At 38.2% G+C, this 16,597-nt stretch overlaps 1 protein-coding gene across 3 annotated transcripts in view; it reads right to left on the bottom strand.

The window, feature by feature from the left end:
• tbxas1 (thromboxane A synthase 1) overlaps positions 1-15,709 on the bottom strand; it is a 276,173-nt gene extending 260,464 nt beyond the window's left edge. The window contains exons 1-2 of one of the 3 annotated variants that reach the window (XM_008110549.3): positions 15,561-15,673; positions 3,777-3,803 (exon numbers count right to left, since the gene is read on the bottom strand). The gene's annotated coding sequence lies outside the window, so the exon portion shown is untranslated. Of the gene's footprint in view, positions 1-3,489; positions 3,737-3,776; positions 3,804-15,560 lie in introns of those variants that run through there. The other 2 variants (XM_008110550.3, XM_008110551.3) reach the window with 2 other exon arrangements.
• Between the last annotated feature and the right edge of the window lie 888 nt (positions 15,710-16,597).

Consider the following 16,597-nt stretch of genomic DNA (forward strand, 5'->3'; position numbering starts at 1 on the left):
TATTGGATTAATAAATACTCTGTCATTTTCCTGATGTCCAAAAGGCAAGGACAAGAAAGAGACAAACCTATTGGCTTCAAGACCCTTTCATGCTACAAAATTAGAGGAGGATTCCACTTTCCCTGTCATAGCATACTACTGAACTGTGGGATCTGCAGTTTAGGAACGGACATTTAAAATACTCTAGTGCCTTAGGAAACTAAAAGTCCCAAGATGCAGTCAAGCAATTAAAGATGAAGTATAATGCCTTAACTGTATAGTGAAAATGAGTCCTCAGTCTTTATGGCTTCTGAAGGTGCCTAACATGTCAAAGCACTATTTGATCCTGAACAGAGATGGAGAACTGTGTTGATTTCTCTTATATTGCAGTATTTTAAACCTCTGGTTCTTTCTATCTAGTGTTAAGAATATAGATTTGTAAATTTTGGTAAAATCATATACAAATAGACATCTCCATTTCCACTGGGCAAATTCAAGAGTTGCCCCTATTCTCAACATGGAGAGTATAATGCTCCCACAATGTTACATTCAACTTCCATAGAGGGATTTTGGGGGACACTGGGGGATTTGGTGGCAGTCACCATTTTGACGTCAACATGACTGAATACATGAGAGAGCTAAGTGAAGTACAATCCTGAGACCACTTGTATCCCCCCACCCAATTACTTCTCTTTATCTCGCAAAGATATTATTATTATTATTATTATTATTATTATTATTATTATTATTATTATTATTATTTCCCCCCAAAGGGGACTCAAAGAAAGGAAAAAGAAAAAAGAAAGGAAAGAGAAAAATGTGGGATGCCTTTCCAAATGCCTCTAGATTAAATACATTGCAAACTATGAAGCAGTGTGTAAGAGCAAACTAGGCACATAAAATTATTCCTTAGATCTAATGCAGTCGCTTTACCATGATATACAGAAATTCACTCTAAACTGTTCAAAGGAAGCTGTCAGAGCCCTGGACTTGGAAAGACGAAACTTCAATGTCAAACATTTTGCATGCCTTATACAAAGAAATTTACACATACTGACAATAATAATAATAATAATAATAATAATACTTTATTTATACCCTACCCCTCTCCCTGAGGGGACTCAGGGCGGCTCACAACATATAACAATAACAATAAGGTAATAGCGTTGTTGTGTGTTTCATTACCATACAGCCTGGAAAACACAACAACCCTGTGGTTCCAGCCATGAAAGCCTTTGACAACACAATAAGGTAATGGAAACAATAAATAAAAAAGATCAAACAATTTAAATTAAAAACAAATAAACAATAAAACAACAACTATGTTAAAAAGGCATAAACGTAAACTGTAAGTTAAATAATAATATAAAAACAATACTTACATCATTAAGACATTAAAATAGCCCAACCACTGTCTTAGTCAGATCCAATGTAAGATTTCCATTTGGTCCTCTATCTTATAGATAATACAACTTCTAGTCCATAAAAAACTGAAAATGAAATTCTCAAAAGTCCCAATCAATCCTGAATCACCAGTGTGAGTTATGCAAAACAGCAGAAATTTTGACAAAAGTAAAAAAAATAATAGTTTGATTTTTTTAAAATTGATTCCATATGTTAAAGCCATTTGGCAACTAAACTCCTGTTCATACTGTTTGGAGAATTCTGGAATCTTAAGTCCAAAAAATAACTTTTCCAAACACTGGTACTGGAAACAGATTTCTATTGTATCAGGTATAAATGTTTTCCAATTCTACCAATGCAAATTATAAATAAAATTGGCAATGGCATAATGTAAATCTATGACTCAGCCACAGTGGTTGCTATACCTCAAAAAGGATAGTGCAGAACTATAAAATGTTACAGAACAAAGCAACCTGAAGAATCAAGGGGATGAAGCAAGTTCTTTGGAAGGAAATGATGTAACATTTGGGTCCTTTTGGCTTAAAATCAGATGAGCAAATTAGTGGACATAAGTATACAAAATTATGCAAGATGTGAAAAAACGACAGAAAGATGATTTCACTGAGTACTCATCACATTTTAATGCATCTTACATTAAACCCTTCTCAAACTAGAATGTGCTAGCTTAGAGAAAATCTGATTCCCGAGCTTCAACACTGCAAATGTACTAGATATCCAAATCAAGCCCCATCATGCCATTGACCCACCTACAGGGTGGTACCGGTGACCTGAATCTGCTTTCTGTCAGAGAGAGATGATGCAGCCAAACAGTAATCTATAAATAATAGCACTACAGAAAGCTGCCTTAAACTAGACCCAGACTGTTTGCTCATCTAGCTCGATATTACCTAATTTGACTGACAATACAGTTCCTTTTTCCATTGTGAACTCCCTGACATTATATATATTGCAAAATACATGAGGAATGGGGAAGGGTACAAGAGTCGATATAGAACAGGGGCATTTTTAACATCTTGCATCTTCACATTCTTCCATTGCTATCTAATATAAAAATATTTCTATGCTGTTAAAAAGGAGAAAAAAGAAAACATTTATTTTCTAATCTAAAATAGAAGGACAGAAAAGTGGGTGTATGGTGTTTTGAAACAAAAGAGATAACAAAACAATAGTCAATAATGGGCTGCCATTCTTCTTCAAATCTGGAAGGATCTGGTGACTGCACAAACCCTATCAGCCTGTCCATCTCTGCCATGTCCAACATCCCTGCAATCCATAAATCTTGGGTAGGACCCCCGCCTCCGACAGAAAGCACAAACAATCCCCGTCGCAATTACCAAGTACAAAAAGAGGAACCTCCCTGGCAGTGCCAAACCTGCAAGTCCCATGAGAAAGGCCTCCTTGCTCTAGTGGTATTCCAGTTTCTAAGATGTACTCAATCTTCCCATGAACTACAATCTTTTGTCGAAGGCTTTCATGGCCGGTTTTCCGGGCTGTGTGGCCATGTGCCAGAAGTATTTTCTCCTGACGTTTCACCCACATCTGTGGCAGGCATCCTCAAAGGTTCATTTATTTATTTATTTACAATACTTTTACCCCACCTTTCTCACCCCAGAGGGGGCTCAAGACGGCTTCACAGCATGGCAATAATTCAATGCCTTTAAAAACAAGTACAAACATAGTCATTTAAATAATAATAATAAACATTAGAATACAATTAAAACACAATTAAAACAATTAACATTTAACTCTGACAACAGAGAAAATTATGTGATCCAAGAGCGTAGTCCGGGCCGTTCCATTGGTCAGTTCCTTATCTTCATATCTATTACTGCACCAAATTTCTGAAGGCTTGGTCAATAGAAGGAGACATGTTCAGACAGGTAAACTGGGCCAGAACCGTTTAGGGCTTTATATGGCATTTTTTCACCAACAGCATAACACCAAAATAAAAATACCAGGCACTTCTGATCACAAAATATAAGGCAAATGCATGCTTCCTGTGCCAGCTACTTCCTTAAGCATTGCCACAGTTGCACATAATGACACAACAGGAAATCACAATGTGTCAGAGCACTGAAGATGTACCTGCTGCTCATGCATTCCTTCTTCCACCTCCTGTTTGTTGTTGTTGAACAAAAGGACAGTTCAGTATGATATCCAAGAAAGCAGTGATAGTATGATGTATTCAGAAAATCCAGAATAATAAACCAGGATGTGTTGTTGGTATTCACAGCCTGGTTTGTCTTCGGGCATCAAAGTAAGCTATACTGGTTTCCTTTGTTTATCGGCTCAGTAGAAAGAGATAAGAACAACCCAGCACTGCGTATAACTCATTCATGTTGCAGTTTAACCAATCAGGTTTTCAAGCTTACCATTATTTGTGAGTAGTCCAGTGGATCCTGAAAATAAAACCAAGGGTGCATTAGATGTCATTTCTAATTTGAATCCAAGATGACCATGCATATTTCACCATTCATCCCTTGGAGGAAAGGAGGACTACATGGTGTTAAATTCACAGACTCATGACTAAACACCAATGTGCAGACTTCACTTTCAGGTGGGATTAAACTGATCCTATAGAACTGTTGCTGTAGTTAACTGCCATCAAAGCAACTTCAACTGATGACAATCTCATGAAAGAGAGACCGCCAAGTTCCTCTGTCATCAACCACTCTGCTCAGGTCTTACAGCCATGGCTTTCTTGATTGCAAAAATCACATTCCAGAGCAGTTTATGTCTGAAAAGATGACTAGATGTAATTTTTTCTCAGATTGGTTACTTTTCCTTTTTTTCTGTTTTCTATTTGATATTTCTAACAAATAAAATATTTTTAAAGGCAGACGGAGAAAGTTATGACTTTAACACAACTGTAAGATTTTCATTCTCCCCATAACCCCCCTTTGCCTGACAAAGAGACCTGTGGTCTGAAAAACTTGTAAAGAGATGTTGTATCCTCTCAGTCATCCTAATAAAGGTTAGTTGTTGTTCTTGGTGGCTATCAAGCTAACCTCAGGATTGTGGCAACCCTATGAATGAGAGATCTCAAAGAGCATCAACTGCCTTGCTCAAGCTTTGAAAATTCACAACCGGGGATCCATCCACCTAATGTGATCTCCCCATTTTTCCTACTGCTTTCTACATTATCAAGCATCATAATCTTTTCCAATGATCTACATTCTTATATGTCCAACATACAATGGCCTCACTTTAGTCATCTTTGCTTCAAGGGAAATTTAAGGCATGATTTACTCTAAGACCCATTCATTTGTCTTTCCAGCTATCTGTGGTATGTGCAGAAGGATCCTGCAGTCCATCATTTCAAATGAGTTACCCTTTTTCCTGTCACCTTTGTTCATTGTTCAGCTTTCGCAACCATACATTAAAATCTGAATTTGCCAGGATTATTCTGATTTTCTATTTAATTATATATCTTTACACTTAAGGACCTTATCTAGTTCTTTCACGGCTATCTTTCCCAGTCCTGGTCTTCTGTTTCTTTTTTAAACTGCAGTCTCTACTTTCATTGGTTAATGAATCAAGGTATAGAAATATTCAATTTATTTCAATGTCTTCATTACCCTTTTTAAAGTTAATATAAAACTATTTATTACTTTTCATCTTAATATTCAACTGTAACTCTGATTTTGCACTTTTTTCTTAACTTCCATCTGTTGTTGTTCCAAGTCTTTGCTATCTTTCTGCAAGTAATATCACATCATCTGCATAACTTAAAATGTTGATGTCCATTCTCTAGTTTTCACATCTGCTTACCCTGGGTCTAATCCTGCTTTCCATATGTATGTTATGCATACAAATTAAACAGATAAGGCGACAAAAATCTGCCTTATCTGAGGGCTTGCCAATGGCAAACCATTTCTCCATATTGTGTCTTGATACTGGCATCTTGCCCAGAGTGTAAACGACACAACACAACAATGAGATGTTGCGGCATTCTGGTTTCTCTTAAAGTGAACCATTATTTTTCATGATCTACACAGTTGTGGGCTTTTTTGTAATCTTCTGAAATTGTTTAGGGTACACATTATTCAACATCTATTTCCAATATGATCCCTAAATAAATGTTAATTGTTCCTTTTTTTAAAGTGGAAATTTACCAGACATTTCTCTTACATGGCAGGTAACGTCATTAATTGTAATGCATCACTTTCAAACTCTAATGGATTCCTCTATCTATCTATCTATCTATCTAATAAAAGTGAAAATATGTTTGTGAGTGGGTGGGTTTACATGTATGTTTTTATGTGAGCGATTTCTAAGACAGCTCAAACATCCAGAGACTACTGTGAGCCCCACTGATGATGGATCAGGACTAAACTTGGCACACATACCCATCATGACCAACTTTAAAAACTGGAGAGGTCTTGGGGGGATTGATCCTGTATGGTGTGAGCTGCAGTTCACCCCACATCCAGAGAGCACTGTGAACCCCAATGACAATGGATCTGGACCAAACATGGCACACATACCCACCAAAACCAACTTTTGTCTTTACTTTTCTAATGTAGCACAAATCCTATGTAAAATCATACTACGTATTTTTGACATTAATATTGAAATCTGAAATATATACAGAAAGTCTGGAGAAGTTTTTTTTTGGGGGGGGGGGTTGATCCTGGAACATGGAAAGCACTGTGAACCCCACTGATGACAAATCTCAACCAAATGTGGCATGCATACCCATCATGACCAACTTGAAATACTGACTGGGTTTTGTGAGAGACTTAACAAGAGCAATGGGAATTGCAGTTCACCCACATCCAGAGAACACTGTGAACCCCACATGTATCCTCACTCCTAAAAGTAATATATACCTTGAATAAACAAAGTGAATGATCCTCCATATGTGGTTGAACTGAACCTCCTAGAATCCCTAGCCAGGAGACTTTACCTAAGTCAATACTGAGGACTTTTTGGGAACTAAGGACCATAATCCACCAACATTCAAAGGACTACATGATTTCCGCTCTAGCTTATCTGATAAAAAAATTCTTCAACATATATATAATCAGCACCATGTAACTAACATAATCCTTGAGTGTGTACAATGAGAAACCTCTGCAAGTGACAGATATATGAACAGACACAGGTAAAAGGTCTTGCCCTCTCATGCCTTCACTACTAAGTCATGTCGTATTCTCTTTCAACGCCAAATAAAAAAATTCTTCACAGTCAAAAAAAAAAAAAAGGAAGGGGAAGTTTAATCTCTTCAATTACCTGGTGCTGTCATTTTGAACCAAAATACTGAATTCAAGAACAAGCTGTGTGTTTACTTTACAGGCATATGGTAAACGTCATAACTCCCAGCTACATCCAAAAATATTCCACTCAATCACTTTTCCCCCTGTCAACACAAATTACAAAGAGATCTGATGTATAAAAGCTAGAATTAGATATCTACATTCTCCAGCATTACACTATGGTCAACTTATATGGCAAGGTAACCACAGAGTCGCCCTGGAGAAAGTAGAGATTGCTAGAGAGAATGTCTGGATCAAATCTGTGAATAATCAGATCCACAAAAATCCGAAAGAAGTATAACTTAGGTAAAGTTTATTTGATAAATATCCTACCTTTTCCCTTGAACCCAAGGTAGTTAAAGCTGAATACAGCTAAAAAAATATTTAAAATTATATTTGGAAATCTCAGTTGCAACTTAACACCATTCTATAATGATGATATTTTTTCTGTGTCAGAAGCGACTTGAGAAACTGCAAGTCACTTCTGGTGTGAGAGAATTGGCTGCCTGCAAGGACGTTGCCCAGGGGATGCCTGGATGCTTTTGATGTTTTTACCATTCTTGTGGGAGGCTTTTCTCATGTCCCCACATGGAGCTGGAGCTGATAGAGAGAGCTCATCCGTGCTCTCCCTGGGTTGGATTCGAACCAGCAACCTTCAGGTCAGCAACCCAACCTTCAAGTCATCAGTCCTGCCGGCACAAGGGTTTAACCCACTGCACTACCGGGAGCTCCTTTTTACAATGGTGATGAAAGAGTATTACATGCTTCAACTACTGTGACGGTATCTGTATGAGTAACAAAGTGAGTATGAGAAAGTGTATTTTGGACCACTGAGCAGCAGATCATAGTGTCTGAAAAAGTAAATTAACAGTAACTTATCTACCTTTGATAAATGGGAGAGCATGAGTTACTTTTCAAAAATCTGTCTATAATGGTATTCTATCTCAATCGAATTAGAACCATAGCTATTGACTAGAGGTGCAGCTAGCTACTACATATAGAATTAATGCAGTTTGACACCACCTTAACTGACATGGCTCAATACTATGGAATCATAGAAATTGAAGTTTTAAAAAACCTTCTCTGACAGAGAGTACTGGTGCCTCACCAAACTACTAATTCCAGGATCCCATAGCATTGAGCTATAGCAGTTAAAATGGTGTCAAACTGCATTAATTCTACAGCGCAGATGCTCACTAGGTACAACTTTTTAAGTTCTATATATTCAAGAAGACTACTTTCAGACAAAAAAGCCTAGCATTAAAATATTCTTTTTAGAACATGGATCTGACACATACTTACATCTGAAAAGATGCAAACAATAAAACACTCAAACTGTGTCGGCAAACATTATCAATATATTATTATTATTCACTATTACAGTTTTTGCCTTGACATTACCACTATTTTAGTGCATCTAAATTATTTCAGACTGATTTTGTCTACTTCCCACACAAATCTTGTTATACTTGCCTGCTTTTTATTGCCAAAAACAATTAAAATATCAGAACTGTCAAATAGATAAAAGCATTTTCAACATTGTAAGTATTATGCTCCAGTTACAAATATCTGATTTGCTTATTGCAAAGCAACTAAATCTGATCCCACTAAGTTCCCTATTATCATGTCTGAAATTATTGGTATAATATTTCATTCTAGCCTGTGGCCTAATGGTTGCTAGAGAGTTGTTATTAACACCTTTCCTTCCATAATTTTCATGTTAGTTAAGCACTTATAGCATCTTGGATAATGGGATTGACCTTACCACAAAGCAAGAGGCAGGCAAGCCCTACAGATGTAGTTAAGACTCTAATGCCCAGTATTCTTAACCACCGATTCTGCTGCTAGGAATGTCAGCAACTGTAGTGCAAAATCTGGAAGATCATAAAGCAATATGAAGCTGGGAGTTGTTTTGCAAGTCATTTAGCCTTCTTTGTCAAATAATTCTCATGCCTCACCAAATTACAACACCCAGAATTCCATTGCATTAAGCCATGGGAGTTAAAGTGGTATCAAACTGTATCCATTCTACAGTGCAAATGCACTGTCTGAATCTACTGATGCAACCATCCACCGCTTGATTTTTTAATGGCAAATCTTGATCTTGCTTTTTTATATAAGGGATGTCATTTTACTATACCATTGTATATAACGGGACTTGTGCATCCACGGATTTTGGCGTCCACCGGGGATCCTGGAACCAAAACCCAGCAGATAACAAGAGCCCACTATAAATGCATAGTTGATACTAATTCAATTGAGATTGTTTAGGTGTTAGAACAGCATTTGCCACATTTTGATAATTGATTTTTCCCCATACCTAAACACTTTATACAGTAGACTCTCAGCTTATTGGTACCCATTCGGATTTGGTACATTTTGGATAAATGTAGTTTCTGGGGCCTTTAGAGTCACTATTAAAGGAAGACCTAACTAATACTATACCATAACATAACATAAACTCTCTACTAACTTGGTTTTAATATTGAAATACAATAACTAAAAGAAAATTAAAACAAATAAAGACAAGCTTAACTTAATGCAAAATTTCTGCTAAAATTTATTTATTTATATGTTTTATTTGAAATATTTACTTATTTTAATTTTTAAATTATTTTTATTTTTGGAAGTTGCTTGAGAGTTCCAGTTGCTTAAAAGTTCTGTTTAACTGAGAGTCTACAATACTTTGCATGTGAAACAATATCAGACTTTTCCTACTGTGACTGTAATTGCTGTATAGATGATGCTGAGCAAATGCCACCAAATAACCTCCTGTGATATGGATGGGGGCTAGAGATACAAGTATCCCCCCACACTCCGTATGACATTATGCCCTTGCCATTTTGTGACATTTAAAATTTGTGTGCTTAAGTTTATTTTTCTTGTATGGGATGAACTTGTTTTACCAAAAATAAAAAGAGTAAAAATGCCATCGGGTAGCAGGTCACCTGTCCTCTCTTATTTTTGTCAGGCAGCAACAAAATGATTCCCTTCTTCGAAGAGAATGCCTTGCTATTTTGTGATCCATTCATTTCTGCTAATTTAATGATCCAAACAACTCTTTTTTAAAAAGTGGCAGAGGGAACGATATTAACTCATTTCACTAATATAAAACATTCCACACATGCAAGAACCAGTCTTCGGGCTCTTATTACCTAAATAGGCTAAGAGCCATCAAATATACGATACAGGCCATATTTAAAGGAATACCAGCATGGCTGGACATGTCAGTACTACTCCTCTATTGACATAGTCCAGAGACAGCTATGGACATGACACAGTCAAGCCACAGAATAGAATTTGTGGAAGCAAAGGGAAAATTAAATACTTGAATGTCATTTATTTCAAATTATTCTTTTCTCCAATAGGGCTGTGTGCTTTGGTAGAGCCAGTGTGATGTAATGGTTTCAATGTTGGACTACAGATCTGGAAACCAGGGTTTGAATTGCATCTCAGCCATGGAAACCCATTGGGTAACCTTAAGCAAATCACACACTCTGAGCCTCTGAAGAATGCAAAGGCAACCCCCGTGAACAAAGCTTACCAAGAAATCCCCCTGATAGATTTGCTCTACATGAGTGGTTCTCAACCTGTGGGTCCCCAGATGTTTTGGCTTTCAATTCCCAGAAATCCTAACAGCTGGTAAACTGGCTGGGATTTCTGGGAGTTGTAGGCCAAAACACCTGGGGACCCACAAGCTGAGAATCACTGCTTCAGAAGCACCATAGTTCAAAACAACTTGAAGGTACACAACAGCAACCTCTACTACCTTAGGTGGGCCTGGAGCAATGTTTTGATACTGGAAACTTTTGGATGTCTAAAACAGAAAGATCATACTCATCATCATCTCTTACCTCATTGAGGACAACACACAGTTATGGGGAAGAGAAGAACATTCAACATTTCTTTCTTGAGACTAGTTCCTTGTTTTTCCATCCCCGAAACAATCCTATAACAAAATTATACTATTCCAGTTCCTCCACTTTTTAAATTCCCCCCTCCCAAAAAAAAGACTCCTTTCTTTTAAATGCTGTCTCACATGCTGCTGAAGAAAAGAAAATCTGAGTTCAATATTTAAATTTCTACTGATCTGGTCATTGTTTAATGCTTTTGAGCCCTCCCTTACATTGCAGTGTCCAGAATTGGACACAGTATTCCAGGTGTGGTCTGACCAAGGCAGAATACAGAGTAGCATGACTTCCCTGGATTTAGACACTATACTCCTATTTATGCAGGGAAAAATCCCATTTTTGGGGGGGGTTTTTGCTGCCACATCACATTGTTGGCTCATGTTTACTTGTTGTCCATGAGGACTCCATGATCTTTTTCACAGGTACTGCTGTTGAAACAGGTGTCCCCCATTCTGTATCTTTGCATTTCATTTTTTCTGCCTAAGCGGAATATCTTGCATTTGTCCCTGTAGAACTATTTTGTTAGTTTTGGCCCATCTCTCTAATCTGTTAAAATCATTTTGAATTCTGCTCCTATTCTCTAGAGTATTAGCTATCCCTCCCAATTTGTTATTGTTATTACAGATCCACCTAACCATAGCTTTGCCTAGCCCACATTTGACTAGTTTGTTTGCCAGAAGGTTATGGGGGACCTTGTCAAAAAGCTTTACTGAAATCCAGATATGTTACATCCACAGTGTCCCCTGCATCTACCCAGCTTGTAACTCTATCGGAAAAAGAGATCAGATTAGGGCATGACTTGTTTTTGATAAATCAATTTTGACTAATAGCGATGACCACATTCCTTTAGTTGCAGTGAGTCTTTTTTCGTCTGTTTTTCCCTTCCCACCCTGGAGGCTATGAAAGCATACCTGGAGCCTGTATAAACTTGCCTGTACTGTATCATTGCTGGCCAAAATGAAGAGTCCATAATACCAATAGAGGTGTTCTATCTTTTTACTTATACCTGAATTTATATCTATTTTTTCTCTAATCTAGGTGGTAGAATTTGAATAGCTCCGCAGATATTGTTGGGTTTCCATTTCCCATGATCATCTAACAGCCTTAGCCACAGCAAGCAGCTAATCATGGGAAATTAGACCCAACAATATCACACCATCCCTACCTTTGTTCCAGTCTTTATTAGAAATCCCTATTATGCTGTCTGAAAAAATCATGGTCAAGTCATCTGTTGACTTATGGCCATTCCAAAAATTTCACAGGGTTTTCTCAAGAAAAATATCTTCAAAAGCCTTCAAGAAAAAACAAAAAAGCAACTCTAATAAATAGGAGTGTAGCAGGAATACATCAAAGGCACAGCTATGGCAGTTTGATAGCACTTTAATTTCTATGGCTTTATCTTCCAAAATCCTGGGATTTTTAGTTTGGTGGAGGGATTAAAACTCTCTTTTGGGGAAATCCAACTGCTGTAGCATTATAGCAGAGAAGTCTACATTGCTTGTCAAACGATAAAACCCAGGATTCCATAAGACAGAGCAATGGCTGTTAAAGTTGCATTGAATTGCTCCAACTTTGTAACATAGAGATGCTCAGAGAGGGAACAAACAGGATCACTTTGGACTTATCCTGAATCCACATATACTGTAGCTTCAGGCACATCATTCACATTAACTGGGGTTAGAAGCACAAGTTTAAAACCACAAAGATATTGCTATATTTTTCTGTTCACTGGTGATAACAGGTCTTTAGGACAATCTAATCCGGTTCTTCCAGCAACTTCTGCTGGAACATAGAATTGAACTGGAAAGCATAGAAAGTCCTAGAAAGGTGTTCTATCTAGAAATCTCTAGGGTACTACTACAGTGGTTCTCAACCTGTTTTGGCCTTCAAGTACCAGATTCCTAACAGCTGGTAAACTGGCTGGGATTTCTGGGAGTTGCAGGCCAAAACATCTGGGGACCCACAGGTTGAGAACCACTGTCCTACAGCATGACTAGGGGAAGCTCACCATTGAGTCATCCAGAGACTCCAAACGAAAATATTTTAAATCAAATCTGTAAATAATCAAATCCACAAAAGTCAAAACTGCATATGTAGGGCAACTGTATGTGGACCCTTCTGGACTGAAGTTCTCTGAAGAAGAAATGTTTTCCACCTCCTTCCAAACCCAACGCATAACCACTGCACCAAACAGTTGGGTTACAGGGTGTTTCTTATAATAAAAATGTCAATTATTTATGGTCAGGAAAGCTTACCCCTTCTAGGGCTGGCAGATGTCCCTTATGTACCTAAGCAATATGTTCATTTTTCACAGGAATACATGGCTAAGCTAACTGAAATCAATACTTTCATTTAGTACTTCAAGAGAACATAAACTTGTGAAAAGCTGGATCTTGATTATCGACCCTGCATGTGTTGAATTTGAGTTTTGTGAAGGATGAATCTGGCAACACTACCAAATGGAGTTTTAAGCAAAGAGTAATTATTTATTAGCCTTATACCAAATGTTACATGAGATGGTGACTGAGGCTGTAAGCCTTCCAGTGAGGAGCTAGAAGGCTCCGACTTTCCCTTCTCCCTCCTTTCTCTGACTTCAGATATCTCTGCCTGCTATCACAAGAGTACCTTCACAACCCCATAACATGAGCATTCTTGGGGTTATTTGTTTGTTTTTATTTCTAAGTCTCCCAGAAGAACAAACCAATTTTCTTCTTCACTTTTTCAAGTAAGAGTGGAGACTGCAGCATGAAGCAACAACTCAATTCCATGGATGCCTCAGCACAAACCGCAGCAACCATAAGATATGTAGGGTCAGGAGGTGGTTTTATTTTCTTCTTGGTTGCCTATTCATTTCGGAACAGATAGAGTTGCTCTGCTGTCCCAGTAATTAAAGTACAGCTAGCCCTCCATATCAACAGATTCTACATCCACAGATTCCACCATCCATGGAATTCAAAAAAGCAAACCTTGATTTTTCTATTTGTGGCACCATTGTATGTAGTAGGACTTGTGCATCTATGGATTGTGGTATGAATGAGGGTTCCAGGAACCAAAATCCAGTGGATCCCAAGGACCCACTATATTGCATCTGTACAAGATCTCTTACCCAAAGAAGTTTTTTTTTCTGAACCTTGACCTGGGGCAACAGCCAAAGAAGCCAAGAATCCAACAGCAAGATGTTTCATTTGGCATAATAAACGTTTAAAAAGGAAGGAGAACAAGGAAGCAAAGAACAAATCGAGCAGCATCTTTAAGGCCAAGTAAGGGTGTATCTACACTAGAGGTGTGCAAATGAATCAGAAGTGTTTGTTACTCGGATGTTAATTGTATGTTTTATACTTACGATGTATATTCTGACGTCCACACGCAGTGCGCATCAAACATTAAGAAACTAAACCTTTTCACTGTTTCAGTTCTTAAGTTTTTATTCCTTTGTAACTGTCTGTGACACAGTTAAAATTCACACAACTTTGGTAAAGCCAAGATAACATAAAGTGCTTAAAAACCAATTTTGAAACATTTTTAATTGATCGCACATACCTAATCTACACTGTAGACTTCATGTCATTTGACAACACTTTAACTACCATGCTTCGATGCTATAGAATCCTGGGAATTGTAGCTTGGTGAGGCACCAGCACTCTCTGGCAGAGAAGGCTACAGACTCTAAAAAAACTACAACTCTTATTGTTTCATCTACGTTGTAGAACTTTATCTTCCATCCTGAATGATGTTGTATTACAAGGTTTTTACCCTTCTCTGCTAAAATGTTTTTTCTGAGTCCCCCCTCCCCAGGGAGATAGTGTGGGTTACAAATAAAGATTATTATTATTATTACAATTTTTATCTTCCAGAACATTAAGTCATGACTGTTAAGGTGGGATCAAACTGCATTAATTCTACAGTGTACATCTGTACATTGGGACATTCATAGAGATACCAAGGTGCTTATTTATAAAACTATTGTCCTCCCAACCATGCTATACACCTGAAAAACATGGACTGTCTACAGATGTCACACTCAATTCCTGGAAAGATTCCATCAGCTTTGCCTCCAAAAAGTCCTGCAAATCTCTTGGAAAGACAGGCGGACAAATGTGAGTGTGCTGGAAGAAGCAAAGACCACCAGCATTGAAGCAATGCTCCTACGCCATCAACTCTGCTGGACTGGCCACGTTGTCCTAATGCCTGATTACGGTCTCCCAAAGAAGTTACTATACTCCCAACTCAAGAATGGGAAACATAATATTGGTGGACAGGAAAAGAGATTTAAAGATGGGCTCAAAGCCAACCTTAAAAATTGTGGTATAGACACCAAGAACTGGGAAGCCCTGGCCCTTGAGCGCTCTAACTGGAGGTCAGCTGTGACCAGCAGTGCTGCAGAATTCCAGTGCTTAAGGGAGAAATGTGCCAAGAGGAATGCACATCAAGCCAGCCCTGACCGGGATCGCCTTCAGTCTGGAAACTGATGTCTTCACTGCAGAAGAACATGTGGGTCAAGAATAAGTCTCCACAGCCACCTACGCATCCACCGCCAAGACACTACACTTGGAGGACCATCATCCTCGAGCTACGAGGGATCACCTAAGTAAGCAAATAAGTAAATACATGTACCCCCTAAAAGTTTAGCCCAGATTAAATTGGTTCAGTCTTTCTAGGTGCCACCAAGTTCTCTTTGGTAACCAGCAGGTCTTGTAATCTTTCCCCAATTGGACATTTCCTAGCCTATTGAAATAATAATAATAATAATAATAATAATAATAATAATGGATCAAGGTGAAGAACAGCAACATATCAAAATACATCATGAACCATCAGTTAAAAACAGATAAAATTGCTAAAACATAATTTTAAAAGAAAGATCAGAGCAATGCATTTCAAGCAATCAGTACACATTCTAACATTCACAATTTTAAAGGAGCAACATCCAAAAAAAAGCCCCTCCAATGAGTCACTGATTTGCTAAGAAAATGCTTGAGCTCCTTACCTTGAAATCTGCACCATGCTTTCTGCAGAAGTTCCTGGTTGGCTGCTCTTCAACCGGGAACGACGTTATTTGCATGCTAAGGAGGGGCCAAGAAAGTGGGCTGGTTTTGGGGTTTTGCCTCTGCTCCAAAACCTTCCCCCGAAGACACACAGGTGTTTCGAAATCCATCCTTGACTTCTGGCAAAGACTGAATGAACCCTCAAAACTACGCTTCCCAGCATGCTTTGCGGAAGCGTCACATTGGAAAAAGAACCTTGGCTGCACAATGGCTTTTGGGAGTTGTAGTATTTGTTTGCTGTCTGTCTTGATGTGTTGCAGTTTTTTTCTACAGTATAGGAAAGTTGCCTCACTCCCTTAGGCCAGCAGGCGAAGATCTTCTTTTTTAAAAACTAGGCTTCAATTATTTAATTAGTTGGGGATAGAACGGTTCTGCTAACTTTTAAAATTAGTTTAAAGTTAAAGTTTTAACATTAAACTCTTGTCCCACATATTGGCAAGCAGTATAGTGGTCTCAGTGTTGAGCTGCAGGTGTATCTTCACTGATTTCATAGCACTGAGCAATGGAAGTTAAAGTAGTGTTGAACTACACGAATTCCGCCATATAGATCAGTCATGGGCAAACCTTGGCCCTCCAGGTGTTTTGGACTTCAACTCCCACAATTCCTAACAGCCGATAGGAATTGTGGGAGTTGAAGTCCAAAACACCTGGAGGTCCCAAGTTTGCCCATGCCTGGTATAGATGCGCCTTATGATTATGAAGATCAGAGTTAAAATCCCTGCTCAGCAATGGAGACCTTGGGCAAGCCACACTCTCTCAGCCTCAGAGGAAGGCAAAGGCAAACCCCAAATCTTGACAAGAAACCCCCATGATAGGTCTGCCCTAGTGTTGCCATGAATCAGATAGGCCTTGAAGATACAGATACAGAACAGCAACAACAAAGCACATGTTGTTTTGGCTATTTTGCTATAACTCACATCACATGCCATATTGGGAGAAAGAGATGTAAATCCCAAAATGTTTTCCATTTGAAGGGCTA

The sequence above is a fragment of the Anolis carolinensis genome, chromosome 5 (assembly GCF_035594765.1).
Source record: "Anolis carolinensis isolate JA03-04 chromosome 5, rAnoCar3.1.pri, whole genome shotgun sequence".
Classification (NCBI taxonomy): domain Eukaryota; kingdom Metazoa; phylum Chordata; class Lepidosauria; order Squamata; family Dactyloidae; genus Anolis; species Anolis carolinensis.